Below are 14400 nucleotides of genomic sequence, written 5' to 3' on the forward strand. Positions count from 1 at the left end.
AGTTCAGGACACCACCCAGATGACGCCTTTTAGGCTCGTCCATGGCAGGGAGGCCACACCACGCTAGACGCCATGCTGCCCAACGTTACAGAAGATGACGTCGACGTTGTCGCCTACCTTCAACGCACAGAAGAAGCCCGAAGGCTCGCCCGATTACGGATCAAAGATCAGCCGCGGTCCGACGCCAGACGCTACAACCTAAGAAGACGCAATGCGGAATACAAGCCAGGAGACCAAGTCTGGGTGTGGACGCCCATTCGCCGCCGTGGATTGAGTGAAAAGCTTTTGCGCCGCTATTTCGTCCCGTACAATGTTCTTCGTCGGCTGGGTGAACTGGATTGTGAAGTCATCCCTGACGCAATGACTGCATCCCAGCGACGCCGCGTACGACCAGAAGTTGTCCATGTAGTTCGTCTGAAGCCGTATTATGCGCGCTAAAGGCAGCTGCATTTCCATGCTCTATTTTCGCAAGATCCGTTTTTTTTCCTTACTAGTCGCATTATTTGCTTTAATGCATCGGGTCGATGCTTCTTGGAGAGGGGAGTAATGCCGCGAATATTTGCAGTGTTCGTTTTTCAAATCTGCCGCCACATCACTTTATCGCTTTGTTTGCTACGCAAGACGCGACTAGATTTATCTCGATTGATCGCTGCCAGGCAGAGCTGATTCTACGTTTTCCGGAATGTTCTAGTAACTTCGCGCTCTTTATCTCGAAAGTTCGCTATCAGCTTTAAATTGAGCACGGCCGACAGCGGCCGGCATTCTGTTCGACGACAGCGGAGCACGCTTGTCGCTTCGCCGCCGCCGAGTGATTCAGTCCATTTTGGGTGTAAGTCAGCCCAAGAAACAGTTCTTTTAGAAGACTCTTTCGGCCGTCTTCATCGCTGCTTCGACTGCCGTCACCACTACGTGACTATATATATATATATATATATATACTGCCTACTGGCTTGAGCCAGTAGGCAGGCCCGTGCACTTCCCTCTCTGCCTATCGCCGCAGCCGGCAGCGGCGGCGGCAGCAGCAGCAGGAGCATTTTTGTAGTCGTTATGGAGAGTGCGAAAGAGACGACACAATGACAGAACGAAGCGAGGAAGAGACAACGCGCTCAAGAGAAAAGTGCAGAAGAGACCGGTCTGAGTTCTGAGAGCGTCGGCATGAGACGCTGCGTAGATGACGTGCCGAGGAAACGAAGCTTTCGCAATTCGACTACGGTTAACCAGAGGTATACCACAGCCAATTTTTTATTTGTTTTATCCTAATGCCAAGAAGCCATTGTTACCCCTCCCCTCCCGCTACTTTTTTTGCGCCCGCTCACTACTAATATCATGGCGCCAGACCTATCTTCTGTGCGTCAGTGAGCAAAGAAGCCGCGGCTGCGTGACGCGAACGAAAGACGGCTTTTTTTCCCCAGTAATAGTCCCCTTTCATATCGCTTTTAAAGAAACCACAACTGGGGAAAAAGGCTCGTTTAATTTCAGTCACGCAGCCACGTCAGTAAAAATCATCACCCATGTTTTTGGGCTACTGTATCCTGTATGATACATTTTTTTCCTCTTTCGATGACAGCAGCAGCAGCAGCAGCAGCAGCAGCAGCAGCAGCAGCAGCAGCAGCAGCAGCAGCAGCAGCAGCAGCAGCAGCAGCAGCAGCAGCAGCAGCAGCAGCAGCAGCAGCAGCAGCAGCAGCAGCAGCAGCAGCAGCAGCAGCAGCAGCAGCAGCAGCAGCAGCAGCAGCAGCAGCAGCAGCAGCAGCAGCAGCAGCAGCAGCAGCAGCAGCAGCAGCAGCAGCAGCAGCAGCAGCAGCAGCAGCAGCAGCAGCAGCAGCAGCAGCAGCAGCAGCAGCAGCAGCAGCAGCAGCAGCAGCAGCAGCAGCAGCAGCAGCAGCAGCAGCAGCAGCAGCAGCAGCAGCAGCAGCAGCAGCAGCAGCAGCAGCAGCAGCAGCAGCAGCAGCAGCAGCAGCAGCAGCAGCAGCAGCAGCAGCAGCAGCAGCAGCAGCAGCAGCAGCAGCAGCAGCAGCAGCAGCAGCAGCAGCAGCAGCAGCAGCAGCAGCAGCAGCAGCAGCAGCAGCAGCAGCAGCAGCAGCAGCAGCAGCAGCAGCAGCAGCAGCAGCAGCAGCAGCAGCAGCAGCAGCAGCAGCAGCAGCAGCAGCAGCAGCAGCAGCAGCAGCAGCAGCAGCAGCAGCAGCAGCAGCAGCAGCAGCAGCAGCAGCAGCAGCAGCAGCAGCAGCAGCAGCAGCAGCAGCAGCAGCAGCAGCAGCAGCAGCAGCAGCAGCAGCAGCAGCAGCAGCAGCAGCAGCAGCAGCAGCAGCAGCAGCAGCAGCAGCAGCAGCAGCAGCAGCAGCAGCAGCAGCAGCAGCAGCAGCAGCAGCAGCAGCAGCAGCAGCAGCAGCAGCAGCAGCAGCAGCAGCAGCAGCAGCAGCAGCAGCAGCAGCAGCAGCAGCAGCAGCAGCAGCAGCAGCAGCAGCAGCAGCAGCAGCAGCAGCAGCAGCAGCAGCAGCAGCAGCAGCAGCAGCAGCAGCAGCAGCAGCAGCAGCAGCAGCAGCAGCAGCAGCAGCAGCAGCAGCAGCAGCAGCAGCAGCAGCAGCAGCAGCAGCAGCAGCAGCAGCAGCAGCAGCAGCAGCAGCAGCAGCAGCAGCAGCAGCAGCAGCAGCAGCAGCAGCAGCAGCAGCAGCAGCAGCAGCAGCAGCAGCAGCAGCAGCAGCAGCAGCAGCAGCAGCAGCAGCAGCAGCAGCAGCAGCAGCAGCAGCAGCAGCAGCAGCAGCAGCAGCAGCAGCAGCAGCAGCAGCAGCAGCAGCAGCAGCAGCAGCAGCAGCAGCAGCAGCAGCAGCAGCAGCAGCAGCAGCAGCAGCAGCAGCAGCAGCAGCAGCAGCAGCAGCAGCAGCAGCAGCAGCAGCAGCAGCAGCAGCAGCAGCAGCAGCAGCAGCAGCAGCAGCAGCAGCAGCAGCAGCAGCAGCAGCAGCAGCAGCAGCAGCAGCAGCAGCAGCAGCAGCAGCAGCAGCAGCAGCAGCAGCAGCAGCAGCAGCAGCAGCAGCAGCAGCAGCAGCAGCAGCAGCAGCAGCAGCAGCAGCAGCAGCAGCAGCAGCAGCAGCAGCAGCAGCAGCAGCAGCAGCAGCAGCAGCAGCAGCAGCAGCAGCAGCAGCAGCAGCAGCAGCAGCAGCAGCAGCAGCAGCAGCAGCAGCAGCAGCAGCAGCAGCAGCAGCAGCAGCAGCAGCAGCAGCAGCAGCAGCAGCAGCAGCAGCAGCAGCAGCAGCAGCAGCAGCAGCAGCAGCAGCAGCAGCAGCAGCAGCAGCAGCAGCAGCAGCAGCAGCAGCAGCAGCAGCAGCAGCAGCAGCAGCAGCAGCAGCAGCAGCAGCAGCAGCAGCAGCAGCAGCAGCAGCAGCAGCAGCAGCAGCAGCAGCAGCAGCAGCAGCAGCAGCAGCAGCAGCAGCAGCAGCAGCAGCAGCAGCAGCAGCAGCAGCAGCAGCAGCAGCAGCAGCAGCAGCAGCAGCAGCAGCAGCAGCAGCAGCAGCAGCAGCAGCAGCAGCAGCAGCAGCAGCAGCAGCAGCAGCAGCAGCAGCAGCAGCAGCAGCAGCAGCAGCAGCAGCAGCAGCAGCAGCAGCAGCAGCAGCAGCAGCAGCAGCAGCAGCAGCAGCAGCAGCAGCAGCAGCAGCAGCAGCAGCAGCAGCAGCAGCAGCAGCAGCAGCAGCAGCAGCAGCAGCAGCAGCAGCAGCAGCAGCAGCAGCAGCAGCAGCAGCAGCAGCAGCAGCAGCAGCAGCAGCAGCAGCAGCAGCAGCAGCAGCAGCAGCAGCAGCAGCAGCAGCAGCAGCAGCAGCAGCAGCAGCAGCAGCAGCAGCAGCAGCAGCAGCAGCAGCAGCAGCAGCAGCAGCAGCAGCAGCAGCAGCAGCAGCAGCAGCAGCAGCAGCAGCAGCAGCAGCAGCAGCAGCAGCAGCAGCAGCAGCAGCAGCAGCAGCAGCAGCAGCAGCAGCAGCAGCAGCAGCAGCAGCAGCAGCAGCAGCAGCAGCAGCAGCAGCAGCAGCAGCAGCAGCAGCAGCAGCAGCAGCAGCAGCAGCAGCAGCAGCAGCAGCAGCAGCAGCAGCAGCAGCAGCAGCAGCAGCAGCAGCAGCAGCAGCAGCAGCAGCAGCAGCAGCAGCAGCAGCAGCAGCAGCAGCAGCAGCAGCAGCAGCAGCAGCAGCAGCAGCAGCAGCAGCAGCAGCAGCAGCAGCAGCAGCAGCAGCAGCAGCAGCAGCAGCAGCAGCAGCAGCAGCAGCAGCAGCAGCAGCAGCAGCAGCAGCAGCAGCAGCAGCAGCAGCAGCAGCAGCAGCAGCAGCAGCAGCAGCAGCAGCAGCAGCAGCAGCAGCAGCAGCAGCAGCAGCAGCAGCAGCAGCAGCAGCAGCAGCAGCAGCAGCAGCAGCAGCAGCAGCAGCAGCAGCAGCAGCAGCAGCAGCAGCAGCAGCAGCAGCAGCAGCAGCAGCAGCAGCAGCAGCAGCAGCAGCAGCAGCAGCAGCAGCAGCAGCAGCAGCAGCAGCAGCAGCAGCAGCAGCAGCAGCAGCAGCAGCAGCAGCAGCAGCAGCAGCAGCAGCAGCAGCAGCAGCAGCAGCAGCAGCAGCAGCAGCAGCAGCAGCAGCAGCAGCAGCAGCAGCAGCAGCAGCAGCAGCAGCAGCAGCAGCAGCAGCAGCAGCAGCAGCAGCAGCAGCAGCAGCAGCAGCAGCAGCAGCAGCAGCAGCAGCAGCAGCAGCAGCAGCAGCAGCAGCAGCAGCAGCAGCAGCAGCAGCAGCAGCAGCAGCAGCAGCAGCAGCAGCAGCAGCAGCAGCAGCAGCAGCAGCAGCAGCAGCAGCAGCAGCAGCAGCAGCAGCAGCAGCAGCAGCAGCAGCAGCAGCAGCAGCAGCAGCAGCAGCAGCAGCAGCAGCAGCAGCAGCAGCAGCAGCAGCAGCAGCAGCAGCAGCAGCAGCAGCAGCAGCAGCAGCAGCAGCAGCAGCAGCAGCAGCAGCAGCAGCAGCAGCAGCAGCAGCAGCAGCAGCAGCAGCAGCAGCAGCAGCAGCAGCAGCAGCAGCAGCAGCAGCAGCAGCAGCAGCAGCAGCAGCAGCAGCAGCAGCAGCAGCAGCAGCAGCAGCAGCAGCAGCAGCAGCAGCAGCAGCAGCAGCAGCAGCAGCAGCAGCAGCAGCAGCAGCAGCAGCAGCAGCAGCAGCAGCAGCAGCAGCAGCAGCAGCAGCAGCAGCAGCAGCAGCAGCAGCAGCAGCAGCAGCAGCAGCAGCAGCAGCAGCAGCAGCAGCAGCAGCAGCAGCAGCAGCAGCAGCAGCAGCAGCAGCAGCAGCAGCAGCAGCAGCAGCAGCAGCAGCAGCAGCAGCAGCAGCAGCAGCAGCAGCAGCAGCAGCAGCAGCAGCAGCAGCAGCAGCAGCAGCAGCAGCAGCAGCAGCAGCAGCAGCAGCAGCAGCAGCAGCAGCAGCAGCAGCAGCAGCAGCAGCAGCAGCAGCAGCAGCAGCAGCAGCAGCAGCAGCAGCAGCAGCAGCAGCAGCAGCAGCAGCAGCAGCAGCAGCAGCAGCAGCAGCAGCAGCAGCAGCAGCAGCAGCAGCAGCAGCAGCAGCAGCAGCAGCAGCAGCAGCAGCAGCAGCAGCAGCAGCAGCAGCAGCAGCAGCAGCAGCAGCAGCAGCAGCAGCAGCAGCAGCAGCAGCAGCAGCAGCAGCAGCAGCAGCAGCAGCAGCAGCAGCAGCAGCAGCAGCAGCAGCAGCAGCAGCAGCAGCAGCAGCAGCAGCAGCAGCAGCAGCAGCAGCAGCAGCAGCAGCAGCAGCAGCAGCAGCAGCAGCAGCAGCAGCAGCAGCAGCAGCAGCAGCAGCAGCAGCAGCAGCAGCAGCAGCAGCAGCAGCAGCAGCAGCAGCAGCAGCAGCAGCAGCAGCAGCAGCAGCAGCAGCAGCAGCAGCAGCAGCAGCAGCAGCAGCAGCAGCAGCAGCAGCAGCAGCAGCAGCAGCAGCAGCAGCAGCAGCAGCAGCAGCAGCAGCAGCAGCAGCAGCAGCAGCAGCAGCAGCAGCAGCAGCAGCAGCAGCAGCAGCAGCAGCAGCAGCAGCAGCAGCAGCAGCAGCAGCAGCAGCAGCAGCAGCAGCAGCAGCAGCAGCAGCAGCAGCAGCAGCAGCAGCAGCAGCAGCAGCAGCAGCAGCAGCAGCAGCAGCAGCAGCAGCAGCAGCAGCAGCAGCAGCAGCAGCAGCAGCAGCAGCAGCAGCAGCAGCAGCAGCAGCAGCAGCAGCAGCAGCAGCAGCAGCAGCAGCAGCAGCAGCAGCAGCAGCAGCAGCAGCAGCAGCAGCAGCAGCAGCAGCAGCAGCAGCAGCAGCAGCAGCAGCAGCAGCAGCAGCAGCAGCAGCAGCAGCAGCAGCAGCAGCAGCAGCAGCAGCAGCAGCAGCAGCAGCAGCAGCAGCAGCAGCAGCAGCAGCAGCAGCAGCAGCAGCAGCAGCAGCAGCAGCAGCAGCAGCAGCAGCAGCAGCAGCAGCAGCAGCAGCAGCAGCAGCAGCAGCAGCAGCAGCAGCAGCAGCAGCAGCAGCAGCAGCAGCAGCAGCAGCAGCAGCAGCAGCAGCAGCAGCAGCAGCAGCAGCAGCAGCAGCAGCAGCAGCAGCAGCAGCAGCAGCAGCAGCAGCAGCAGCAGCAGCAGCAGCAGCAGCAGCAGCAGCAGCAGCAGCAGCAGCAGCAGCAGCAGCAGCAGCAGCAGCAGCAGCAGCAGCAGCAGCAGCAGCAGCAGCAGCAGCAGCAGCAGCAGCAGCAGCAGCAGCAGCAGCAGCAGCAGCAGCAGCAGCAGCAGCAGCAGCAGCAGCAGCAGCAGCAGCAGCAGCAGCAGCAGCAGCAGCAGCAGCAGCAGCAGCAGCAGCAGCAGCAGCAGCAGCAGCAGCAGCAGCAGCAGCAGCAGCAGCAGCAGCAGCAGCAGCAGCAGCAGCAGCAGCAGCAGCAGCAGCAGCAGCAGCAGCAGCAGCAGCAGCAGCAGCAGCAGCAGCAGCAGCAGCAGCAGCAGCAGCAGCAGCAGCAGCAGCAGCAGCAGCAGCAGCAGCAGCAGCAGCAGCAGCAGCAGCAGCAGCAGCAGCAGCAGCAGCAGCAGCAGCAGCAGCAGCAGCAGCAGCAGCAGCAGCAGCAGCAGCAGCAGCAGCAGCAGCAGCAGCAGCAGCAGCAGCAGCAGCAGCAGCAGCAGCAGCAGCAGCAGCAGCAGCAGCAGCAGCAGCAGCAGCAGCAGCAGCAGCAGCAGCAGCAGCAGCAGCAGCAGCAGCAGCAGCAGCAGCAGCAGCAGCAGCAGCAGCAGCAGCAGCAGCAGCAGCAGCAGCAGCAGCAGCAGCAGCAGCAGCAGCAGCAGCAGCAGCAGCAGCAGCAGCAGCAGCAGCAGCAGCAGCAGCAGCAGCAGCAGCAGCAGCAGCAGCAGCAGCAGCAGCAGCAGCAGCAGCAGCAGCAGCAGCAGCAGCAGCAGCAGCAGCAGCAGCAGCAGCAGCAGCAGCAGCAGCAGCAGCAGCAGCAGCAGCAGCAGCAGCAGCAGCAGCAGCAGCAGCAGCAGCAGCAGCAGCAGCAGCAGCAGCAGCAGCAGCAGCAGCAGCAGCAGCAGCAGCAGCAGCAGCAGCAGCAGCAGCAGCAGCAGCAGCAGCAGCAGCAGCAGCAGCAGCAGCAGCAGCAGCAGCAGCAGCAGCAGCAGCAGCAGCAGCAGCAGCAGCAGCAGCAGCAGCAGCAGCAGCAGCAGCAGCAGCAGCAGCAGCAGCAGCAGCAGCAGCAGCAGCAGCAGCAGCAGCAGCAGCAGCAGCAGCAGCAGCAGCAGCAGCAGCAGCAGCAGCAGCAGCAGCAGCAGCAGCAGCAGCAGCAGCAGCAGCAGCAGCAGCAGCAGCAGCAGCAGCAGCAGCAGCAGCAGCAGCAGCAGCAGCAGCAGCAGCAGCAGCAGCAGCAGCAGCAGCAGCAGCAGCAGCAGCAGCAGCAGCAGCAGCAGCAGCAGCAGCAGCAGCAGCAGCAGCAGCAGCAGCAGCAGCAGCAGCAGCAGCAGCAGCAGCAGCAGCAGCAGCAGCAGCAGCAGCAGCAGCAGCAGCAGCAGCAGCAGCAGCAGCAGCAGCAGCAGCAGCAGCAGCAGCAGCAGCAGCAGCAGCAGCAGCAGCAGCAGCAGCAGCAGCAGCAGCAGCAGCAGCAGCAGCAGCAGCAGCAGCAGCAGCAGCAGCAGCAGCAGCAGCAGCAGCAGCAGCAGCAGCAGCAGCAGCAGCAGCAGCAGCAGCAGCAGCAGCAGCAGCAGCAGCAGCAGCAGCAGCAGCAGCAGCAGCAGCAGCAGCAGCAGCAGCAGCAGCAGCAGCAGCAGCAGCAGCAGCAGCAGCAGCAGCAGCAGCAGCAGCAGCAGCAGCAGCAAAGCGTCTCTTAGTAACTGGAGCAGAGTGTTCTGCAGAAGTGAGTAAGGGATTCGATCCCGACCGTGGTGGCTGCGTTTAATAATAATAATAATAATAATAATAATAATAATAATAATAATAATAATAATAATAATAATAATAATAATAATAATAATTGGTTTTAGGGGAAAGGAAATGGCGCAGTATCTGTCTCATATATCGTTGGACACCTGAACCGCGCCGTAAGGGAAGGGATAAAAGAGGGAGTGAAAGAAGGAAGGAAGAAGAGGTGCCGTAGTGGAGGGCTCCGGAATAATTTCGACCACCTGGGGATCTTTAACGTGCACTGACATCGCACAGCACACGGGCGCCTTAAAACGCTAAGGCGCCCGTTCTAAGGCGCCCTTGTGCTGTGCGATGTCAGTGCACGTTAAAGATCCCCAGGTGGTCGAAATTATTCCGGAGCCCTCCACTACGGCACCTCTTCTTCCTTTCTTCTTTCACTCCCTCCTTTATCCCTTCCCTTACGGCGCGGTTCAGGTGTCCAACGATATATGAGACAGATACTGCGCCATTTCCTTTCCCCCAAATCCAATTATTATTATTACTATTATTATTATTATTATTATTATTATTATTATTATTATTATTATTATTATTATTATTATTATTATTATTAAACGCAGCCACCACGGTCGGGATTCGATGGAGGCGAAACGCAAAGGCGTCCGTGTGCTGTGCGATATCGGTGCACGTTAAGGATCCCCAGGTGGTCGAAATGATTCCGGAGTCCTCCACTACGGGACCTCTTTCTCTCTTTCCTCTTTTACTCCAACCTTCCTCCCTTCACTTTCCGTGCTGCTCGGGTGTCCATCGAGGCTTGCGAGACAATTACTCGCCATTCCCTTTCCTCAAAAACCAATAAATTTTTTCTTGCGTTGCTCCGGCTTCTCGTTCTTATTGCATCCTCGATCGCCTCGCACCGTGTGCGCCCCGAAACCAGCGCGGTTGTCTGCTCACCGCAGCGGTGGCGCCCCGGCGATGGTCAACATCGAGGGCAAGACGCACCCCGCGGTGGCGTGCATGCAGCGCCGCCTTCAGGGTGCCTCGATGCGCGCGTACCCCTCCGCCGTTCCGAGCGCCGCTCCGAGCAATCGGAGGATATATTGATCAGCAATCGGCACAGTCAATTGAGTGTGCCGATTGCTCATGGTTATATATTGGGGATGCAAAGGACTTGAGGAGACGCCTTAGAAAGCACCAGAACGACGTCGGAAACCAAAAAGTAACAACTAGCGCCATCGCCAAGCATGTGCAAGAAACCGGCCACGAGATTAACTGGGAAAAACGCTAAGGCGCCCGTGTGCTGTGCGATGTCAGTGCACGTTAAAGATCCCCAGGTGGTCGAAATTATTCCGGAGCCCTCCACTACGGCACCTCTCTCTTCCTTTCTTCTTTCACTCCCTCCTTTACCCTTCCCTTACGGCGCGGTTCAGGTGTCCAACGATATATGAGACAGATACTGCGCCATTTCCTTTCCCCCAAAAACCAATTATTATTAATTATTTAGCGTAGATAGCATGTAGAGGTTCGTCGTTCCTGTTTAGTGTCTTAGACGATGTCTGTATGATAAGAGACTCAAGATTCTGCCGTGCTGATGTGTTCTTTTTTCTAGTCAATATCTTTACTAAATAATTAAAAACGCTTCTTGGTGCTACAAATGAACGGATCCGTGCGCCGATGGCTTCATAGTGAACAAGGGAGCCGTAGTGCTCCCGAAACGTCTTTCCATCTTTATAAATTTGGCCAGTGACCAGTACTCCTCATCACCATGATTCCTGACCAGCCGGTATGCCGTCTCGAACCCTCGACTAGTTCATCAATTGCGGCAATCATCCATATTCTCTGCTCCATCGCATGAGACTGCGCGCAGACACGAGCAGCAGAGAAAGGGCAAAGCGGCTTCTCCGCAGCACGCGTCACGCAATGCTTGCTGGGATTGCACCCTTGCGAACCGTCGAATTTCCAGGTGCGAGCGGTGGTGGTGGTAGTGGTTTTATTAAAAATAATAGTAAAAAGGAAGGAAAAGATTTTTGCTAGCCCCGGCATCTGCAATCGATATTGAAGCACCTGAGCTGGGGCAGCGGAAATAAAGTATAGCAGGCAGAATGGAGAAATGAAATGAAAGCGGTGAGGGGACAGGAAGAAGGTGCGAGTCGGGGAAACGAAAAACTGACCCGGCAAGGCGCGCACCGGTGAAGTTGATCGAGGCAAGGTGCGCACCTAGACGCCGCGGTGCGCACCGGTACGCGTGATCCAGGATGCTATTAGTTTACCTTGGCAGGGACAATGGGATTGAAAATAAGTAGTTATGAGGGGCTGATTTTGTGAGGTCTCTTTATGGATCAGTCGCATTTGATGATTTTGTAGCGGGAGCTACGCTAGGCTACCAGTCGAGCATTTCGCGGTACATGGGAGAGGCCAGTTGTGCGCATGCGCCGTTACCATGGCGACCGGAGAGGAGGTGCACCGCGCGCTTCGTCGCCGCGGCCTCGCGCCCGCTCCACCGTTGAAGCTGAATGTGACGTCACGCGGATGAGCAGTTTTGCGCATGCGCTGATACTATTGTAACCAGAGAGACCCCACAGCTGCGCCGCTTTCGTCCCCGCCGCCTCGCCGCACGCCGCTCTATCATCCGATCCCCGCGTCGCATGCGCTGCTTTGCGTATAAAAGGCGGAGATGTAGTGGGCGTCTGTATCACAACGTTTGACATGCATGCAGAGAAGATTCCAGCCGATGCTAAACGGCGGTATAGACAAGATAACTCTTCCGATCCTGAAGTTGTCGCCTGGAAGTTTGCTTGAACCAAATAAGAATGCTGGAGTCTGTGTGTACGTGAAAGAAGGTATCACCGCTGTCAAACGTCTCCCTTAGATCGCGGTGGTGAAGCCTGCTATGTTCGGGTTCTGGAAAGCGGCATTAGCATCTAAGGAGTCATCGTGGCACCGGGAACATTTGTCAAGCAGACGATTGATGTCGTTGGGTTGCCACGTGTATACCAACCTACGGCACGGTTTCACAGTTGTGTGTGACTTTGGGTGATTTGAACAGGAAACAGGACACTCTTAGTCAGTGTATGAAAGAAAAGTTTGACTTTCATGCAGCTTCGGATCCACACTTCCGAACTACACAATGGGGAACTACTATAGACCTTGTATACCAAGAGACTCTACCAAATCTAAATACTGTATATACAAAATTGAGACCGCTGCACGGTACTTCACATATCATCGGGCAGTCTTCGTCTCTGTCAAGCAAAATGAATCAAAAGGTGTGTATACCCAATGTCTCTCATTACTAAACATACAGTGACCACAACAAGCTCAGCCAGGGAAACGTACTTCCCGCTAAGTATATCCTGGCATAGCGGAGCTAAGCCACTTCCAATTTTTTTCTTCGTGTTTTGAAATGAAAAATAGGCGGTTAAGTTAAATTTGTCCTCGAATAAAGCAACTTAGTCACTACGAATTAGGAAGACGTCGTCGCATCGCATAGTCAGTCTACATGTAGTCAACACCATTCAAAAGGAAACGCAAACTGAATTATTTTTTACGGCACAAGCGACTAAGGGAAGGAGTTCAGAAAATATGGCCATTTTGTTTCAAACGTGTCCTCAGCTTTTCACTTCAGAGCAGTGAGGCGACAGAATATTTGGACGAGAAATATGACATTATTACGCAGAATTTTCCACATACAGTGCAGCAACAAGACAAAGGCACTTCAGAGAACGTTAAAAAAGTGGATGTTGACGACGCCAAATTATTATATTTGGCAGGTCATGCATGATCCGCGCTGCTTGTATACAAGAGAAACGTGGTGCCTTGTGAACAGTCTTTGCGTTCAAAACAACAAAAACAGCATAATTCTACGGAATCCGGTGACCCTAACATACTCCATATTATCACTATCAAGGAATACAAATAACTGCTGTTCTTTTCAAGTGCAGCCGTTGACTGGGAAACAAAGCAGTCAGTCATAACTTTTCGATTATCACGTAGTCGGTGCATAAAATACGCTCAAAACTGAAAAAACACTACTGCCACGAGTGAAACAAGCATGTATTGTCTATTTCCAGATCAGTAGAGTTATTACAGTCGCCACGCGATCGCACTGAAACCGTACCAGACGCATTATTATTATTATTATTATTATTATTATTATTATTATTATTATTATTATTATTATTATTATTATTATTATTATTATTATTATTATTATTATTATAGCGCACTGCACGCAACTGACACGTGGGACCCAACATGCTGCTGCGAGGGATATAGGATAGGATAGGATAAACTTTATTGCTCTAGTTTCTATGCACTTCAGAGTTAAGAGGTCGCTTCATCTTGCGATATCTTTCTCGCCCACTTCAGCGGGTGCAGCCCCTGTTCCAGGGCCCCATTGGATCTGGCGGCTTTTAAAGAATGTTGTACCAGCCTTCGTTGGAAGGCTGGATAGAGGCTGGAAAGCGCTACCTCCCACGGCTCCCGACATGGTTCTTTCTGATTATGGAAACTATAATTGTCCCTCCACTCCCACGTTCTGTGATACTCTGTGGGTATGCCTCTGCATTTGGGGCATGTGTCCCTGTACTGCTCTGAATACATCTTATTTAATATGAAAAGATTAGCTAGAGTTTCTGTTTGGAGCCTCCTCTATATGACCGCTTGTTCCTGATTCAGGCTAGAGTGCGGTTCCGGATATCTTTTCCGTACCCCCCTGTAGTAGTTGGTGATTTCTGAGAAGGAGGGCATTACGTTTTCTGAGGACCCCTCCGGGCTGAGTGGATGAGAGGCTCGGTTCTTGTAAGCTGGGGCGGTCTCATCGGCCCTGAGGTTGCCTTATACATGTCCGGGTACCCAGAAAATAACACGTCTCGCCTGGGCTTTTTTTGGAGCCACTAGTGCTAGGACCTGTCTTGCACATTCACCTATCCTTCCTTTCATATAGTTCCTGCACGCCTCTTTCGAGTCCGTAGGATGGTTAAAGATTTTCCGATACGGTTTCCTTCGGCGATCGCTAGAGCAACTGCGAGTTCCTCGCCCTCATCAACGTACCGTTTTTAAGAGATGCGCTAGCAAATTCTGTGCCCTCGCAGTTGAGCGCTACCGCTGCTATTCTCCCGTCTCTTCCTTTATATCTGGACGCGTCCGCATATACTGTATTTTCTTTGACCGCCAGTTTCTCTTTTATGCATTTTGCTCTCGCCTTTTTGCTAGCCTGGTGTAGGTTTGGGTCCATGTTTTCGGGGAGCGAGCAGACTGATAGTGGCTCTCATGTTGTTGGAGATGTCTGCTTCCTTTTCTAGCATTCTTTCTAAGTTGTATCCCAACTTTGCTAGGATTCTTCTGCCGCTTCTTGTTTGCACCAGCCTTTCCTTTTGCGTCTCTAGCTGTGCCTCTTCCAGCTCTTCGAATGTAATGCGAATGGCGAGTGCTAGTAACTTCTGCGAGGGGGAAAGGGCGGCGCGGGGTAGTACTAAGGGTGTCCCCACCTTGAAAGAGGAGGCGAGCGGGCATCCTCCATGGCACCCTATTTCTAAGACAAAAGCAACGCAATCTACCTCGGAGATTTTGCAATACTATTGCGATTTACAGCCACCTTCACTATATCCCGTGTAGTTCCTCGTTATATCAGTTAATAAATTTCATAAACGTGCGCATCACAACACGACGAATCGTTTGACACCATCTGGAACACCGTGCGACAAACGGTTCGGACGTAATGGTCGTCTGAAGGTCCTCAGCATGCACGATTTGAGGGCGGAAAGGTCGTCGGTGCGAATCCCACATACATTTTGGGATTCATCTGAATTAGTAATAGTTTTATCTCCAGGAACATGTGAATTCCTTTGACACCACCTCGAACCTTCTGCGTCAAACGGATGGCTCCAAAACTTTTTCCAAATGCTGGTCCTGGTGGGATTCGCACTTCGACAGCCACTGTTCTGGCACATATACTATAACGGATCTAAAGTACAGGTACCAATTAAGGCGCTACGCGCCCACTGTTGTGTGCGATATAGTGTGGTCGCGTGGTAAA

The sequence above is a fragment of the Amblyomma americanum genome, chromosome 7, assembly GCF_052857255.1.
Source record: "Amblyomma americanum isolate KBUSLIRL-KWMA chromosome 7, ASM5285725v1, whole genome shotgun sequence".
Taxonomy (NCBI): domain Eukaryota; kingdom Metazoa; phylum Arthropoda; class Arachnida; order Ixodida; family Ixodidae; genus Amblyomma; species Amblyomma americanum.